General features: G+C 48.7%; 1 protein-coding gene across 2 annotated transcripts in view; it reads left to right on the top strand.

The window, feature by feature from the left end:
- The window catches only part of BCS1L (BCS1 ubiquinol-cytochrome c reductase complex chaperone), a 76756-nt gene that overhangs the window by 40148 nt on the left and 18250 nt on the right, over positions 1–18358 (top strand). The window lies entirely within an intron of this gene.

Here is an 18358-nt window from a genome sequence, read left to right as displayed (position 1 = left end):
GATGTTCGGCCAAACCAGCTCTCAGAAGCCTTCACTGGCTTCCAGTGAAAGAACGGGTCACTTTCAAGACCCTGTGTATGTCACACAGAATAATGCACGACGAAGGCCCCCCTATTCTGAGACCATTGATGAAACCGCACCAGTCCAATAAACAATTAAGATCCGACTCCCTCGCTCTTGCCAACGTTCCAAGGATTAGGAAGGCCAGAACCGGTGGTCACCTGTTCTCCTATAACGCCCCTAAACTGTGGAACTCCCTCCCACTCACCTTGAGGAGAGAACATAATCTCCTCAGCTTTCGGAAACAACTGAAAACATGGCTCTTCCCCTGATCCCCACGTTCCCTGCTTGTCTCTCTCTGGATCTATGGTCACAAGCGCTGGGATGCCCTAGGGTAGCTATGCGCTTTATAAATCCCAACTCAACTCAACTCAGTGCAGGTACCCGGGCCTTCAGCAAGCTTATCCAGTCCAAAAGGGCGCAGGGTCCACTCGAGCGAGACAGCCGGTGTGATGAGGGGGGCGGCGAACTCACCGGGTCCAGTGGGCCGCCGAGTGCAGGCCGCGGTGCCGTCAAGCGAGGGTCGGTACAAAAGGGGGTGGTGATGGATGGAGCATCTGAACCAATCAAACACTCACACCCAGTCAAAAGATCTGGGTTTGATCCATCACCGTTCTTTAGCCCACTCTGCCACCCCAGTTCAGACATGGCTATATGCAAATCAGTCTGACCTTGTGCCTCATGGGAACAGTCCAGCCCGAACTGCCAAGCCATGCCTTCCCTGGACCGGAAACAAGATTCCGAGGACCGGTTTCTGGCATTCCAGCCGTCTTCAGCCCGCTTGCTTGAATCCAGTGGCAAAGTGAGCAAGGGACTCACGTCTGAGCATACCCTGCCACACTTATGGCTGCTAAAGCGGTACAAAAGGGAGTGGTGATGGACGGAGCATCTGAACCAATCAAACACTCACACCCAGTCAAAAGATCTGGGTTTGATCCATCACCGTTCTTTAGCCCACTCTGCCACCCCAGTTCAGACATGGCTATATGCAAATCAGTCTGACCCTGTGCCTCATGGGAACAGTCCAGCCCGAACTGCCAAGCCATGCCTTCCCTGGACCGGAAACAAGCTTCCGAGGACCGGTTTCTGGCATTCCAGCCGTCTTCAGCCGGGCTTGCTTGAATCCAGTGGCAAAGTGAGCAAGGGACTCACGTCTGAGCATACCCTGCTACACTTATGGCGGCCAAAGCGGTACAAAAGGGGGTGGTGATGGACGGAGCATCTGAACCAATCAAACACTCACACCCAGTCAAAAGATCTGGGTTTGATCCATCACCGTTCTTTAGCCCACTCTGCCACCCCAGTTCAGACATGGCTATATGCAAATCAGTCTGACCCTGTGCCTCATGGGAACAGTCCAGCCCGAACTGCCAAGCCATGCCTTCCCTGGACCGGAAACAAGCTTCCGAGGACCGGTTTCTGGCATTCCAGCCGTCTTCAGCCGGGCTTGCTTGAATCCAGTGGCAAAGTGAGCAAGGGACTCACGTCTGAGCATACCCTGCCACACTTATGGCGGCCAAAGCGGTACAAAAGGGGTGGTGATGGACGGAGCATCTGAACCAATCAAGCACTCCCACCCAGTCAAAAGATCTGGGTTTGATCGACATCGAGGGTCGGGCCCTCCATATGCAGGGTTCCCCAATCCGCCGCCAGGATTCCCCTCATGCCATGTAGGACCTCCTCCAGCTTACAGGGGCTCCCTTGTCGCATGTGGAGTGCTTCAGCACTGGGGGGGCCTACCGCTCTGCGGGCAGCGCCATGAAGGCCCCAGCGTCCGGCAGGGGTTTTCTCCAAGCGATGTGGCCCGGGTGGTCTGGCCAGCCGCAACTCAGTCCGGAGCTCCAAAGGTGCTGCTCCTCAGCCCAAGGCAATGCGTAGAGGCCCCGGCCGCGTCCGCCCACTGTTTTAGCTGGGGCCTAGTGCAGGCAAGATTGCGGCCGCCAAAGTCCGGGCGACGCAGCAAAAGAAGGCTGACTCTAGTGCCGTGACAAACCGGGCCAGAGAGGGGCCCCCTCGTTGGGAGATGCTCCGTCCACTCCGCCAGCCAGGCGGTCAAGGTAGGGCCGCTGCTGAGGTCCCCAGCGTTGCTTTTCTGGCTGTATAAGGCAGCGGCCGAGCGGAGCTCACAAAGCGTGTATCTCACTCCATCTGCAGCGATACCACGCCGTTCTTCCTTTTTTTAATTCATCAGACATTCCAGGTAGACCTTCGTTTAATACACATTAGCTACAGTTTCAGTTAAAGTATCTTTGTCATATCTTGACCACATGCATCCCTAGCTAAAGAGCATTCTCCATACCTGCATCTTTCTCATTCAAATCATCGAAATAGCTTCCTGTATGCACTATGATCTGGGAACACCATCACCACAATCCCCCTGAAAACCAAGAGCCGGCTCATATCTCACACTTCTGTCACTAGGGCCAAATTCCACAACTGCTTTTTAACTCTCAAAGGTTTGAAAAACTTGCACTCTTCCTTCATAACTTTAATATACTTATTTACTATCACTCATTGCTATTCCTCCAAGTTAATGGCCTCCATGCTGTGATTATTATCATAGTAAGCGTTCCAGGTAGACTATGCTTTCTCAGAGTTCCTTCTAACCACCTTTGGAGACCACTGCACTAGTTTGGATTTTGACATCTCCCTGAATTGTCTTTGGTGAATTGCATTCTGGCCTTCATAATCTTAAATGGACTACGCCTTGTGATCTCACTGGGTATAATTCTGTTTCGTCAAACAATTTTCATAACCTCAACCTCCGAGTTCAGTTTATTACTGCTTGCTAATTGTATGATTCCTCTAAAAACATATTAAGCCTCTGAACCATACTATTTCCACCGGGATAATACACTGAAAAAGCGAATGCCATTCATCCATTAAAAAATAAATTCTCTATACACTCAGATCGAGGTTGTGGCCCATTATCACTGACTTTGCATTTGGGCAACCGCTGTCATTATTCATGAATCTCAATCCAGACTCCACATCAACCCTCTTTACCACCTCTACCTCCATCCACTTTGAAAAATAGTCTAATAGCACAGCACTGTGTTTGGCCTCACCATTATCTTCCTATATATCTATTCCCAGCTTTTTCCAAGGCATACAAGGGCAACTAAAGGGACACAACAGAGGTTTAATGGTAACTTGGCGTGAACATTCACACTTGAAGCAATCCCTCACTTTCCATTCTACTCCTACATCTAGTAATGGCACCAGTTTAAGTTCTTAACGCAACTTTTAGTTTTAATAATTCCTAAATGCCCTTCATGACAATTAGCCAAAATACTTAACTTTTCCTGAAGGCACAATTATTCCCCTTCTCGTCAAGAATCTACTTCCTGCTGTTGAACAATGCATAACCTCTCAAAACTCTCCTCTTTACAGTGATGTCATGAGTGATGTCACTGACCATGTCATGAGTGATGTAATATGTGAGGTCATAAGCAGTACATTGCGTGGGGCGTAAGTTATAGTTGGCGCAGGGTAGCTCCTGAATTTCACTGGTTTTGTACGAGTGAAATCTGAGACTAACTATAACATCCGTCACCTTTGTTTTTTAGTGAATTTCCAAGTTTTTTTAAAAACACTTTTTTCTAACAATAGCGTCCCTGTAACCTTTTGTTTTTTCAGTGAATTTCTCAGGTTTTTCAAATTCTATTTCCAAACTATACCGTCCCTGTAACCTTTGTTTTTTTAAAGATTTTGTAGGTTTGCTTGTTTGCATACAAATCGTCGGTAGTGCAGGAAAGAGGCAATACCACATCCGCTTTGTTTTACACTGCACAAACTTTCCTCCACTTAAAAGAAAGTCCTCAAGAAATATCCCTTTTATTAGCAACACTTGCCAATAGTATTGGAACGTGTTTCGGCTGATCTCACAACCTTTATCAACCTAATAAATTTGTGCCATTTCTTCCCACATTTAAACCTTCACAGCAGGTGATGTCAGTTATATAAACATAATATAAACAAATCACTTTCATCTCACTCTTTCTTTTTCATTTATCATGTTTTAATTTTGCCAACACTTTTTTGTGCTAAAATAAATAACATTATTCTCTGCGCAATTAACAGTTCTTGCAGTGCGTATTTTAGTAGTGAATTTTTTAAAAATTTTCAATGCATTAGTAGCATGGGCGCTGCTCAGTAGTGATTAAAATATATGTCTGTACAAAAAGCAGTCCTTGCCACTAATATATCCCTCGTGGAAAGTTCTTATATTTACAATTCGCTCTTTTTCACAACTAAAATAGGAACTGCAAGAACGGTTTATTGCGCTGAGAATTTTCTTGCAAACAAAAGAGATATTTCCAAAGAAAATGAGTGCAGGCTTTCTTTTAAGTGGAGGAAAGTTTGTGATATATATATATATATATATATATGTCCCAAATCCTTTACCATAAACGTTAGTGCGCTCTCAGGAAATGAGTCAGGTAACACAAGTAAGTTGAGCACAGGTTTAATCCACACAACGCGTTTCGCCTTGTAGCTTGTTCACGTGTAGACGTGTCAGAGATCAAACCACATTAATAAAGTTACATGTGAACATCAAAGAAGGACCAGTGAATACAATCGGGCGTCCAGGGGGTTTGGTGTCATGTTTGTGTATCTTAGGTAAAAGATACAAGATCGGGAGTTTGGGGTAATCTCTCTTAAGGTAACAGTATTCCTCCCAGATGAGTAAACCCTTATCCTTCCACACCACAAGTTTGTCCGAGATGAGAGTAATACTCTGATTATAAATCAGGGTGGTCACAGGTATGTAACATTTGTTGTCATTCAACTGTCGCATTGCCTCAGTGATATAGTCATCCCTGTCAAGGATCACAATATTACCTCCCTTGTCAGCTGGGCGAATAATTATGGTGGTATCATCATATAGGGATTTAAGGAATTTACGTTTGTTCATGGAAAGATTATTATTGCTTTTCATATTTCCCCTGCCTTGTTTCTGTGATTTAACTCTAAAATCAGTTCTAGCTGCCGCACTCTGTTCTAATTCCATACTGTCCAGTATTTGAGTCGCACTGATCTGATTATTATGACTGTCATTCATATTGTCCAATTCCGCTATTGATTTTGTTGTTTACTCGAGGAGTTACTTCAGCCAGTGTCTGTCACGTTATTAATTGATTAGCACTCTCTCTCTTAGTTAACATATTTTACTGATTTACTAGGCATTTGCCATTTGAATAACCGTGAGATATGAGTGTATTGGCCTAATTATTATTACACAGACATTGGGGTCTTCATTGATGGTTTACGAATAATTTTCAACAGCTCGAGGATAACAACATTATGTGTAGAATAATGTGTAGATAATTTCTGCTTACTCATGAGTCAATCGTGTTTGATAATTTGTAAATATCTTGTAAATAATTTCCAACAACACCACTCTAAGAGGTCTGTCATTACAATGTATTCACTGGTCCTTCTTTGATGTTCACACGTAACTTTATTAATGTGGTTTGATCTCTGACACGTCTACACGTGAACAAGCTGCAAGGCGAAACGCGTTGTGTGGATTAAACCTGTGCTCAACTTACTTGTGTTACCTGACTCATTTCCTGAGAGCGCACTAACGTTTATGGTAAAGGATTTGGGATTGTGATTACCGGCACGCTCTGCCGGAGTGTGCGCCACCCCTCCTGGGTCCCAGTATCTCGGAAGGAGCCTTTGCTGAGGGTTGTATATATATATATGTGTGTGTGTATATATATGTGTGTGTGTGTATATATATATATATATTAGATAGATAGATAGATAGATAGATATAAATTAGATAGATAGATATAAATCTATAAATAAAAGAGGCTAGGCAAAAAGATTAAAGAAATAGGCAGAATCCATAAGAAAAAATTGACAAAGACATAATCTGTCACATTTAGATTCACTCCATTTTGTAAACCATGGTAAGTTCGCGTTCTGAAAATATTCCCTTTTGCTTTCATATTTGTTGCAAATTCATTTATTTTTAGGTCGAGCCTGCGAAAACGCGCGAAAGCGCGTTCTCGCTGCGAGAACTATAGTCGTCGGCTCACCCGACAAAGGAGTGGAGACAAGTGATGGCCACGTGCAACATTCTGAAGCATGGCAGAGTCGGATTCCGACGCGCGCCTTAGGATTGGGTCGCGCGCGTGAGCTTGTCTGTAGCCAGCTCGTGACGCGTGCCTGGTAAGTTTCGGTTTCGGTTTTCGGTGCCCCCGGGGGAGGAGGAGGCCGTTGGAGAGGAGGAAGGAGAGGGGCACTCCCTTGCGGTCAGGCGGCTCTCCAGTACCGTTAACAGACTCCGAACTTCCCCGCAGACCCTGCATTCTGGTCCTCTTCCCGGACGGTCCTCTGCCCCTCGGAGTCCGACGAACCTGCACTACAGTCCGACACAGACTGGGGCTTCACGCCACCCTTGGACAGAGTCTCGGAGCCCAAGGAGAAGGCTGACAGGCTAAGCGAGGACGAGGAGCAGCTGCCACCGCTCTTCGCTGCCAGGGGGGAAAGTGTCCGTTCCATGGTGCCCACGGGTGTCAGGCATGCCGCGGACAGTACGGACGGCGGGACTTGGCACTACCCGGGCCAGGTCAGCTCCCTTCCAGTAGCTAAGGTGTCGGACCCCAGTCCATCCTTCACCTCTCGGACTCCTCAGCGGGCCATGCAGGCAGCGCTGGGCTTCTTCGTGCTAAACATGCCCCTGTACAGCTCCTGTTGCCTGTCTGTCCGCAGTTTTGGGAGCTCTGATGAACCACAGCACACCTCCAGCCCCGCTTCCCAGAGGCTATGGGAAAAAGGCTTACAGACAGCCGTCCCAGCCAACGGGGCGCTGGGCCCTGCCAAAAGGGGACACCTCAGCGAGCTGTGAAGGCACCGGGGCAGTGAGGGTGCACAAGCGCGTGGGAAAAGCAGAGGTTGTGGAGAGAGTCCAAGCAATAGATGATATAGATTCTTCTGTCCTGCACAGGGGGTTACAGCTACTTTCATGGTAAGGCCACCCGAGGGGTCAGTGTAAGGTGCCACGACGTATGAAATGGTTCTCTTCGCCTGTTCCACCACAGCCGTTCACCTATAACATTCATCTATTGGATATCCCGGCCTCACCCCTTGCATGCCGCAGATACTTATTTCACAATGACTGTTAAGTGTGTATCTTGTCCTTTATACATGCATGTTTGAGTGTTTGTGTGTGTGTGTGTGTGTGTGTGTATAATCTATGTATATGTGACTGTGTGCATGCATGTGCGCATGTATGCTTGTGTGCATTTGTGTGTGTATGTAAAGTGACATTTGCTTTGTGTCTGTACATCATTGTATGTGTATCTGTGCATATACAAATCGTTGTATGTATGTGAATGTTCTCTGGGAAATGCCTTCCACTTCTCATGGGAGGGAACATTCGCCTACTCATTCTCTCTGTTTCCTTTTATACCAAAAGTTCTCCAAAAGATCAAACGGAAACCTTGCCATGTCATTCTAATGGCCCCGGCGTGGGTGCAGTAATACTGGTTCACAGAGCCGTTTCGCCTATCAAGGTGTTCTCTAATTCACTTGTAACCAAAAGAAAATCTCCTTTCCATGAACCAGGGTCAAGTAGTTCACCTCCAGATTTGCACGCTCAACTTGACAGCCTGGCTCCTCATCACACAGAGTTTGGCCGATTCAAAATTTCTGAGGAATGACAAACAATACTACAGAATGCTCGTGCTCCCTACACGATAAAATGTTACTCTGCCACGTGGAAAAGGTTCTGTATATCAATCAATCAATCAATCAGGGCTTTGTAAAGCGCTCTACTCACCCGTGAGGGTCTCAAGGCGCTGGGAGGGGGCGGGGGTAGCTGCTACTGCTCGAAGAGCCAGGTCTTGAGGAGCCTTCTGAAGGTGATTCAGAAAAGGGGGTGGTGATGAACAGAGTGCCTGAATTAAGCAGACCACTCTTACCCAGTCCAAAGATCAGGGCTTGATCCATCACCGTTTTTTAGCTCACTGCACCATCCCAGCTCAGAACTTGGCTATATGCAAATTAGTCTGTTCCTGTCCCAGTGCATGATGGGAACAGGGCAAACCAAACTACCAAGCCAATTCTTATACTGGGAAGGAAACAAGCTACCGGGGACCGGTTTCTGGCATTTCAGCCTCATCGGCCCGGCTTGCTTGAATCCTGATGGTGCAATGAGCAAGGGACTCACATCTGAGTATACCCTTCCACGCTTATGGTGGACAAAATGATTCAGAAAAGGGGGTGGTGATGAACAGAGTGCCTGAATTAAGCAGACCACTCTTACCCAGTCCAAAGATCAGGGCTTGATCCATCACCGTTTTTTAGCTCACTGCACCATCCCAGCTCAGAACTTGGCTATATGCAAATTAGTCTGTTCCTGTCCCAGTGCATGATGGGAACAGGGCAAACCAAACTACCAAGCCAATTCTTATACTGGGAAGGAAACAAGCTACCGGGGACCGGTTTCTGGCATTTCAGCCTCATCGGCCCGGCTTGCTTGAATCCTGATGGTGCAATGAGCAAGGGACTCACATCTGAGTATACCCTTCCACGCTTATGGTGGACAAAATGATTCAGAAAAGGGGGTGGTGATGAACAGAGTGCCTGAATTAAGCAGACCACTCTTACCCAGTCCAAAGATCAGGGCTTGATCCATCACCATTTTTTAGCTCACTGCACCATCCCAGCTCAGAACTTGGCTATATGCAAATTAGTCTGTTCCTGTCCCAGTGCATGATGGGAACAGGGCAAACCAAACTACCAAGCCAATTCTTATACTGGGAAGGAAACAAGCTACCGGGGACCGGTTTCTGGCATTTCAGCCTCATCGGCCCGGCTTGCTTGAATCCTGATGGTGCAATGAGCAAGGGACTCACATCTGAGTATACCCTTCCACGCTTATGGTGGACAAAATGATTCAGAAAAGGGGGTGGTGATGAACAGAGTGCCTGAATTAAGCAGACCACTCTTACCCAGTCCAAAGATCAGGGCTTGATCCATCACCGTTTTTTAGCTCACTGCACCATCCCAGCTCAGAACTTGGCTATATGCAAATTAGTCTGTTCCTGTCCCAGTGCATGATGGGAACAGGGCAAACCAAACTACCAAGCCAATTCTTATACTGGGAAGGAAACAAGCTACCGGGGACCTTCTGAAGGTGAGCAGGTCTTGGGTCTGCCGCAGATGGGTGGGGAGGGTGTTCCAGGTCTTGGCGGCGAGGTAGAAGAAAGATCTGCCGCCTGAGTTAGTTCGTTGGATGCGCGGGACGGCGGCGAGGGCAAGGCTGGCAGAGCGGAGCTGGCGGTTGGGGGTGTAGAAGTTGAGTCTGTTGTTCAGGTTGGCTGGTCCGGCATTGTGGAGTGCTTTTTGTGCGTGGGTGAGGAGTTTGAAGGTGATCCTCTTGTTGACGGGGAGCCTGTGCAGGTCTCTTAGGTGGGAGAAGATGTGGCTGTGGCGGGGGACGTTGAGGATCAGTTGGGCTGAGGCGTTCTGGATGCGTTGTAGTCGTTGCAGGTGTTTGGCTGGGATTCCTGCGTAGAGTGCGTTTCCGTAGTCCAGCCTGCTGCTGACGAGGGCCTGGGTAACTGTTCTTCTTGTTTCGGTTAGGATCCACTTGTAGATCCTGCGGAGCATGCGGAGGGTGATGTAGCAGGAGGAGATGGTGTTCACCTGCTTCGACATGGAGAGGGAGGAGTCCAGGATTAATCCCAGGTTGCGCGCGTGGTCCGTGGGTGTCGGAACTGTTCCCAATGCGGTCGGCCATCAGGAGTCGTCCCAGGCTGAGGGGGTGGGACCTAGGATGAGGACCTCCGTGTTGTCCAAGTTCAGTTTCAGATGGCTGCTCCTCATCCATTAGGCGACAGCCTTCATTCCCTCGTGGAGGTTGATTTTGGCGGTGTGTGGGTCCTTGGTGAGGGAGAGGATGAGCTGGGTGTCGTCCACGTAGGAGATGATGTTCAGGTTGTGCTGGCGGGCCACTTGTGCGAGGGGAGCCATGTAAACATTGAACAAGGTCGGGCTGAGGGATGAGCCTTGGGGTACGCCGCAGATGATGTCGGTGGCTTCGGAGAGGTAGGGCGGGAGCCGGACTCTCTGGGATCTGCCAGAGAGGAAGGACGAGGTCCAGTCGAGGGCCTTCTTCTGGATTCCGGCTTCTTGGAGGCATGTTCTGAGTGTGCGGTGCAGACCGTGTCGAAGGCGGCTGATAAGTCCAGGAGGATGAGGGCTGAGGTTTCGCCGTTGTCCAGCTGGCACCTGATGTCTGTGGCGGCGATGAGGACAGTCTCGGTGCTATGGTTGCGTCTGAATCCAGACTGGGATGGGTCTAGGAATGCTGTTGTCCTCAAGGTGCTGGGTCAGCTGTATGGTGGCGATTTTCTTGATGACCTTCGCCGGGAAGGGGAGCAGAGAGATGGGCCGGAAGTTCTTGAGGTCTTTGGGGTCCACTTTGGGGTTTTTGAGGAGTGAGTTGATTTCGGCGTGCTTCCAGCTTTCTGGGAATGTCGCGGAGTCGAAGGAGATGTTGATGATTCTTCGCAGTTGGGGTGCAATGGGTGCGTCAGCTTTGTTGAAGATGTGGTATGCGCAGGAGTCTGATGGAGATCATGATCATGATCTTGCGTGTCTCGTCGTCATTGACGAGGGTCCAGGCGGTCAGCCTGTTGGTGCAGGTGGTGTTCGGGGGGTGGTATGTTGTGGTCTGGGAGGATGAGGAGTTGAAGCTGTCGTGAATGTCTGCGATCTTACGATGGAAAAAGGTGGCCAGTAAGTCGCACAGTTCCTGGGAGGGCGGGATGTCGTTGGTGTTGGCGCTGGGGTTGGAGAGTTCCTTCACTATGTTGAAGAGTTCTTTGCTGTCGTGTGTGTTGTTCTCCAGTCGGGATTTGAAGGACGATATCTTGGTTGTTCTGATGAGGTGGTGGTGTCTGCGGGTGGCGTCCTTGTGGTCTGCGCGGCTGTCTGGTGTGCTGCGTGAAGCCATTTCTTTTCCAGCTTCCGGCATGACCGTTCGGAGGTCTGGAGTGCTTCGGTGAACCAGGCGGCTTTCTTGCTGGGGTGGTTGATGGAGGGTTTCTTGAGCGGGGCAAGAGTGTTGGCGCAGTCGTCCATCCACTGTCTGAAGTTACGAGCGGCGGCGTCTGGGTCGGTGGGTTGGTTCTGGGCGAGGGTGGAGGTCAGCTGGTCCTTGGTGACTTTGCTCCAGCAGCGGCGGGGCAGCTGTTGGGTGCGGTGGTGCGTTGTTGGTTTCATGAAGGTGAAGTGGATGCAGCGGTGGTCGGTCCAGTGGAGTTCGGTGGTGTTGTTGAAGGCGACGTGGGTGCTTGTGGAGAAGCCCGGGTCGAGTGTGTGGCCGGCGGTGTGGGTGGGTTCGGTGACGAGTTGTCGGAGGCAGAGGTTGGAGAGGTTGTCGATCAGGGCGGTGGAGTTGGCGTCGTTGTTGTTCTCGAGGTGGAAGTTCAGATCCGCGAGGAGGATGTAATCCGTGGAGGCGAGTGCAAGGGTGCTGGCGAGGTCGGCGATGGGGTTGCTGAACAGGGCCCGATTGCCTGGGGGGGGTCTGTAGACGAGTGGTCCTCTGAGGGTGGTGTTCGGGTCGGTGTGGATCCGTAAGTGGAGGTGTTCGGCAGAGTTGAGGGAGTCGTCTGCGAGGGTGTGGACCTGAAGGGTGGACTTGTGGACGATGGCTATTCCTCCTCCGATACCGTTGTTGCGGTCTCTGCGGGAGATCTTGTAGCCGTCTGGGATGGCTATGGCGATGTCCGGAGCTGAGGAGTCGATCAGGAAGGCAACGTCCGGGGCGGAGGTGTCGAGCAGGTCCTAGAGCTCGACGGCGTGTTTGCGTGCAGAGCGGGTGTTGAGGAGGATGCAACGAAGGTGGGTCCGGTCATTGAAGGCTTGATGGTTCTGTCGCAGGTGAAGTTGCAGGTGTGGCAGGAGAAGGGTCCGGGGGTTTGTTTCGGGGCGGCCTGGAAGCAGTGGTGGTCTCGGCTGGTATTGAGGGCGTGGAGGGTGGTGGCGTCGTATCGGAGTCTGGCGTTGTGGAGTGCGCGGGGTGCAGGGGCTCTGGCACTGGGCGCGGTTCAGGCGCGGACGGGTGCAGACGGGCGCAGACGGGCTTGCCTTTGGCGCGCCCGCTGCGCGTCTGGGCAGCGGTCGCCATTTAAGGCGGAGAGGGAGGGAGGAGCAGCTGGGAAACGGGACCGGGGCGGCGAGGGGGTGTGGCCTCAGGAGGGGATGGCGGTAGAGACAGGGTCCAGAAGGCAAAAAAGGGGGTGGGCGGGTGAAGGGCAGGCGAAAATACAGTGAAACAGACAGGCGACATTATAGTAATAACAGGTGGAAAAGGATGCACAATTAAGATTGCAGCAGTACAGCACAACAGAAGATGAGCTGAGATGCGGCAAAGGAGCAGTGGCAGCAGTCACTGTGGGCGTGAGCTCGAGCTGGGAAGCAGCGTCTAGGCGTCAGCAGGTGGAGCTGAGCGGCGGTCGGGGAGGCGGCCTGGCCTGCGAGCAGGTCAGAAGTCACCCCGATCGCCTGGCAGCAGGCACCTTTTGAGGCGGAGAGGGAGGAGCAGCTGAAAGGCGGGAGCAGGGCGGCGAGGGGGCGTGGCCTCAGAAGGGGCTGGTGGGAGAAACAGGGATCCAGAAGGCAAAAAAGGGCGGGTGAACGGCAGGTGAAAATACAGTAAAACAGGCAGGCGGAATTATAGTAATAACAGCACAACAGAAGACGACCTGAGGTGCGGCAAAGAAGCAGTGGCAGCAGTCACTGCGGGCGGAACTCGCGCTGGGGAGCAGCGTCGAGGCGTCAGCAGGTGGAGCTGAGCGGCGGTCGGGGAGGCTGCCTGACCTGCGAGCAGGTCAGAAGTCACTTGCCACGAACTCTCTTGTTTCGCTTTCTTCGTCACCGGAGGATGTTTTGCCTTATATATCATCTCTTCCCAAGGCTGGTTTGGCGCATGCATCCATCAGGGTTCACTTGGTGGCAATCTCCAGGTACAGACGTTGTTCTGGTTCTTTTTCCCTTGTGTCTAATTTACTAATAAAGGAATTTATGAGAGGACTTATCAGGGTTTATCCTCCAGTAAGACCTCCTCCAGTACAATGGCAGTTAAATACCATCATGTTGCAGCTTATGAAATCACCTTTTGAACTTATTAACAAATGCGACTTAAAGAATCTATCTTGGAAGGTAGCCTTCCTGTTCGCTATCATGTCAGATAGATGTATTAGTGAGATCCAAGCCTTCATGACAACGAAGCCTCATCTTCAATTCTTTCCAGACAAGGTGATTCTTCCGACAAACCCATCTTTCATTCCTAAAGTGCCTTCAGCATTTCATCTAAATGAACCAGTGGTTTTGCCCTCCTTCTTTGCAGCTCCTTGTTCTCCTGCTGTGAGGACACTCCATTCTATTGACATTAAAAGGTGTCTGAAATTCTACTTGCAAAAGACTCAAACTTTCAAGAAAGTCTACTCAGTTACTTGTCAATTTGGGGGGCACCTATCGCTCGTTGGGTCTTATCAGTTATTCTCTTTTGCCATGAGAGGGCTGGCTGTCCTCTGATTGCCAAAGCCACAGCGCACTCAACACGTAAGCTGGCAGCTTCCTCCACCCTGTTCGCTGGGGTGACCTTGCCGGATATCTGCAGGGTAGTGACATTGGGCAAATGTCCATACCTTCACAAAGCATTACTGCTTGGTTGCGTGGCAGAAGGCGGATGTGGCAATTGGTCAAGCTGCTTTGAGGCGTTTATTCGCATTAGGTATAATGGTTAAGCATGTTCCCTACTATATAAGTTTACTGTTTGTATTGATAACATTTTTCATATATTCTCAAACATTTTCAATTTTTTTGATATATATATATATATTATATGTCTTTTAGTATTCATATGCATTATTGTGAGTTCATGTTAAATGATTGTTTTTTTGGGTCGCATGGTGGGATGGTTTACCTTCCCGCCGCCTTCAGCCTTTTGTTTTGTAAGTATTTCTTGCTATTCTGATTCAAGCATGTGAATCTATAAAAGATACAATACTGGAGAAAAAACAAGTTACTTACCTGTACACTGGTTCTCCAGTATTGATATATTTTATAGATTCACATGCAGCCCTACCTCCTCCCCTCTTCAGGTTCACCTTCCATAACTCTATATTACCTAGGGCACTCGTGCTCGAAATCTGAGGGTATGGTGGCCCTGCAGGGGAAGGAGATTCTATGGGCTAAGCTCTGATTGGCTGGAGTGTAGATGTTTTATAATAATGGTTATTGGTTACTAAAGTTAGTGAATTCTTATGGGCTTTTCAATGTTAAGCTTTAATACTGCTATTTATTGCTACTGTAGGACTCCCACCATGACGACTGGGAATATTCAAGCATGTGAATCTATAAAAGATCTCAATACTGGAGAACCACAGTGTACAGGTAAGTAACTTGTTTTTTATTCTTCACACAGCCTATTGATTTTTAAGGTAATCTGGGATTCTGCAGAGGATTAATAGTTGAATAACTCTTCCATGGATATATGTGCAAACAAGGAACCAAGTGCCAACATGCACATATCCCACCCATTTCTAAATTGATACATATACACTCTCCTATAGTAAACAGAAGCAGGCATCCAGTTAAACCCACTGTGAGTGCTATTAATCACAATTCGTTAGTATTTTCATTTACAATTTGATATAAACTATAGTGGCTTCCTATGGAAGTCATGAATAAACATGCATTTATATGGGAGAAGTGTGGCTCACTGGTTAGAGGAGGCAGACCTGGAAGCAGAGGTCAGCCCGGGACCAGGGTTCAATTCCCGGCTCGGCGGGGTCTTGAGTCCTAAAATGTCCATGGACTCGACAATTCTCGCTCCGGTGCCTACTCGATTCACGGGTTCACAATCTGCGACTCTGGGCAATAGCTTGCTTAATCTCCACAACGGCCCCTCGCGGCGGGATGCCTGGCTTTCACTTTGCGGATACCCTGCCGGGGTTATCTCACAGGGGAATACCAGGATGGGTTCCCTAAGCAAGCGCTTAGAAACCGCTTGGTGATTTGCGCTATATAAATTCCTGTACATTTACATTTACATTTATATTTGACACTTATCCCTAAATAAACAACATGAAAGTCAAGAAGGGGGATACCTAAAAGAAAAAATATATAGCAGCATATTTGAAACAGGAAGGGCTGGAATTAAACAAAGAAAAAACAAAAGTGGTCCGTTTAGTAGACCCACAAAAGCTCAAGTACAAATGGATGGCGAATGGTGCAACGGTGGACGAACAAGGGCCATGCAAGTACCTTGGAATAATAATATCACAAAGAGCGAAACACACGGAGCACAAAGCAGCAATACAAGCAAAAGCCCAATCTTCAATTTTCGCTTACCATTTACTAAATGCAAAAATGGACTGCCCTAATTACAAGCACCTGTTAAAAGTTATAGCCGCCCAAATTTTACCCACCCTATCCTATGGTCTGGGTACTTGGTGTGGCAAGGAAGCCGACTTATTAAATGATCTAGAGTGGAAGAGTGCAGGAGTGAAACCCTTGATAAAGAAGGCCTCCCTTGATCCGGAGGTCCTAAAAAACTTCCGTCCGATCTCACTGCTCCCAGCCCCTGCGAAGATGCTTGAGGCACATCTAAACAAGCATCTTGCTGCCTTTGTGGAAGACTCGGGCTGTCTGGACTTTTCCCAGCACGGATTCAGGAGGGAATACAGCACTGAGTCGGCCCTCACTATTGTGCTTGATAAGATCCGCACGAAAGTGGATGGGGGCCAGACCACCCTCCTGGTCCTGTTAGATCTAACCGCGGCCTTTGATACCCTCTCCCCCTCAGTACTTACATCTCGTCTGAGGGTAGTGGGGGTGAAGGACGCAGCTCTAGATCTACTGACCTCCTTCCTTGACGGAAGGGAACAAAGAGTCAAGCTGGGGGAGTTCCTATCTCCATCCCGACCGGTGCTGTGTGGGGTCCCGCAAGGGTCGGCTCTTAGTCCGACCCTATTTAACATCTACGTGACCCCACTAGCCAGACTAATTAGAACTTTCGGGATGGAGGTAGTTTCTTATGCAGATGACACCCAAATCCTCGTCTCTCTTTCCCATTCAGATATACCAACTGCCTCCAACTTTAGATCTTGCATGGAGGCGGTTGGTCAGTGGATGATCCAGAATTCACTCAAACTGAATGGGGAGAAGACTGAGGTGATGGTGTTTGGAGGGAAAGAGAACATCTGGTCAGCCAGCTGGTGGCCTGACTCGCTAGGAGAGTGTCCTTCCCCCACGACATCTGCTAAGAATCTTGGGGTGATGATAGACCCTGCCCTGGATATGGGCAGACAGGTTAGTAGAACCATCTCCACCTGTTGGGGCTTAATCCACACCCTGCGAAGAATTAGGAAATATCTCTCTCAGCAATCCAGAAAGCAAATAGCTGTCGCACTTATCGGCTCACGACTGGACTACTGTAATGCGCTGTACGCGGGGCTAAATAGGAGCCTGCTGCAGCGCTTGCAGGTAGTCCAGAATGCCGCGGCCAGATTTGTTCTGGATGTTCCCAGACGCTCCTCGGCCACGTTGGCCAGGAAAGCGCTGCATTGGCTACCGGTAGAGCACCGAGTACGGTTTAAAGTCCTATGCATGACCTATAGAGCCATTGCAAAGAACAGCGACACGGGAGTTGGTTCCATCATCTCCCACTACACTCCTGGAAGGGACTTGCGCTCCTCCAGGAAATTGCTCCTGACAGTTCCCCGCATACGAAGAGCCAAGTGGGGTGGCAGGGCCTTCTCCACCCTGGCCCCCAAATGGTGGAATGATCTCCCTCTGGATCTCAGGTCCCTACCCTCCCTACAGAAATTCCGAAGTGCCCTTAAAACTCGCCTCTTCCTGCAAGCCTATGTGTAAGGATGCATGTTTCCTTTTTTAGATGTTATTGTTAGGCGCCTTGATACCTGCGGGTTATTGTTTTGCGCATTATAAATTTTTATCAATCTACAAATTAAAACCTACAAAGCTGTTTTTAACCTTCCAAAATCTGCCTCAGCGTCGCAAGTCAGGCTCGAATTTGGACTGCAAAATCAGAAATTCCGGAGCATGAGCGGCTTCGTGAAACTCTGTCACAAACTTAGATCTGCAGACCCAGATACAATGGATTGGCTAAGCTGGGAAGAAATTAAAAAACGGGGACACCGGAACCCCGAGCACCTGGGAAAAGCATTTGAAATCCTGTCTGAAAGAGTTGGAGCTGGAATCAGCATGGGAATTCGGGGTGGACAAAGCAAGCATAAGCAGATCGGCCAACGTGGCAGCAAAAAGGAAATCCTTTCAAGAAGATAAATACATACTTGCAAAACGTCGGCACGGCTGGACCATTATCAACTCTTTTACAGCAGTAAAACCACACGCTTACTTAACTTCCCACTTTAGCGAGTATCTAAAAAGAGCATTTATAGATTACCGGATGGGTATGCACATTTCGAAGGATCTACTACCGTCCTGGAAAGGTACCCATCAGACGGAGCAATGTCGTCTCTGTGGTTATAAAACCGAAACTTTAGCCGATTTTCTTTGTGTATGTCCGGCATTCATGGCACAGAGGCAACAACTTCTGAAACCCATCTTTAACGAACTAAACATCCGTTCCTGCAGACATGCCATAACAAGTTGGTTGGGAGGCAGTTCTATAATTCTGGCATGCCGGGGAACCAAATTCCTGGCAGAGGTGAAAAAACAGCTAGGTCAAATCGAACAGAGGGAATGCCAAGGAGATGGGACATTATGGCCACCCTAACACCAGGGATTCTCAAGGAAATCATAAACTGTAAAAACAGACTGAGACCCCGAGACGGCTGGAGTTGCTCCGGACGAAAGTTTAAAATATTGTCTTTATACTATTTCTTAGTCGTGGAGCTGCAACAATTTTAGTAAAACGTATTAATTTTGTACTACTATTTTATTATGTGAAAATTTTAATAATTTTAACTAATTATGCAGTAAATCTTTTTGACTTTGAAAAAATATATGATGACTGTAACAAGTAGACAAGCTCCATGTATGCGTTTATATATGTAGGTTGCAGTGGTGACATCTGGGTAATCTGGGATTCTGCAGAGGATTAATAGTTGAATAACTCTTCCATGCATATATGTGCAAACATGGAACCAATTCCCAGCACGCACAGAGCCCACTCAGTTCTAAATTGATACATATACACTCTCCTATAGTAAACAGAAGCAGGCATCTAGTTAAACCCACTGTGAGTGCTATTAATCATAATCTGTTAGTATTTTTA

The sequence above is a fragment of the Lissotriton helveticus genome, chromosome 3_1, assembly GCF_964261635.1.
Source record: "Lissotriton helveticus chromosome 3_1, aLisHel1.1, whole genome shotgun sequence".
Classification (NCBI taxonomy): domain Eukaryota; kingdom Metazoa; phylum Chordata; class Amphibia; order Caudata; family Salamandridae; genus Lissotriton; species Lissotriton helveticus.
This window is presented reverse-complemented; position numbering and strand designations above follow the sequence as displayed.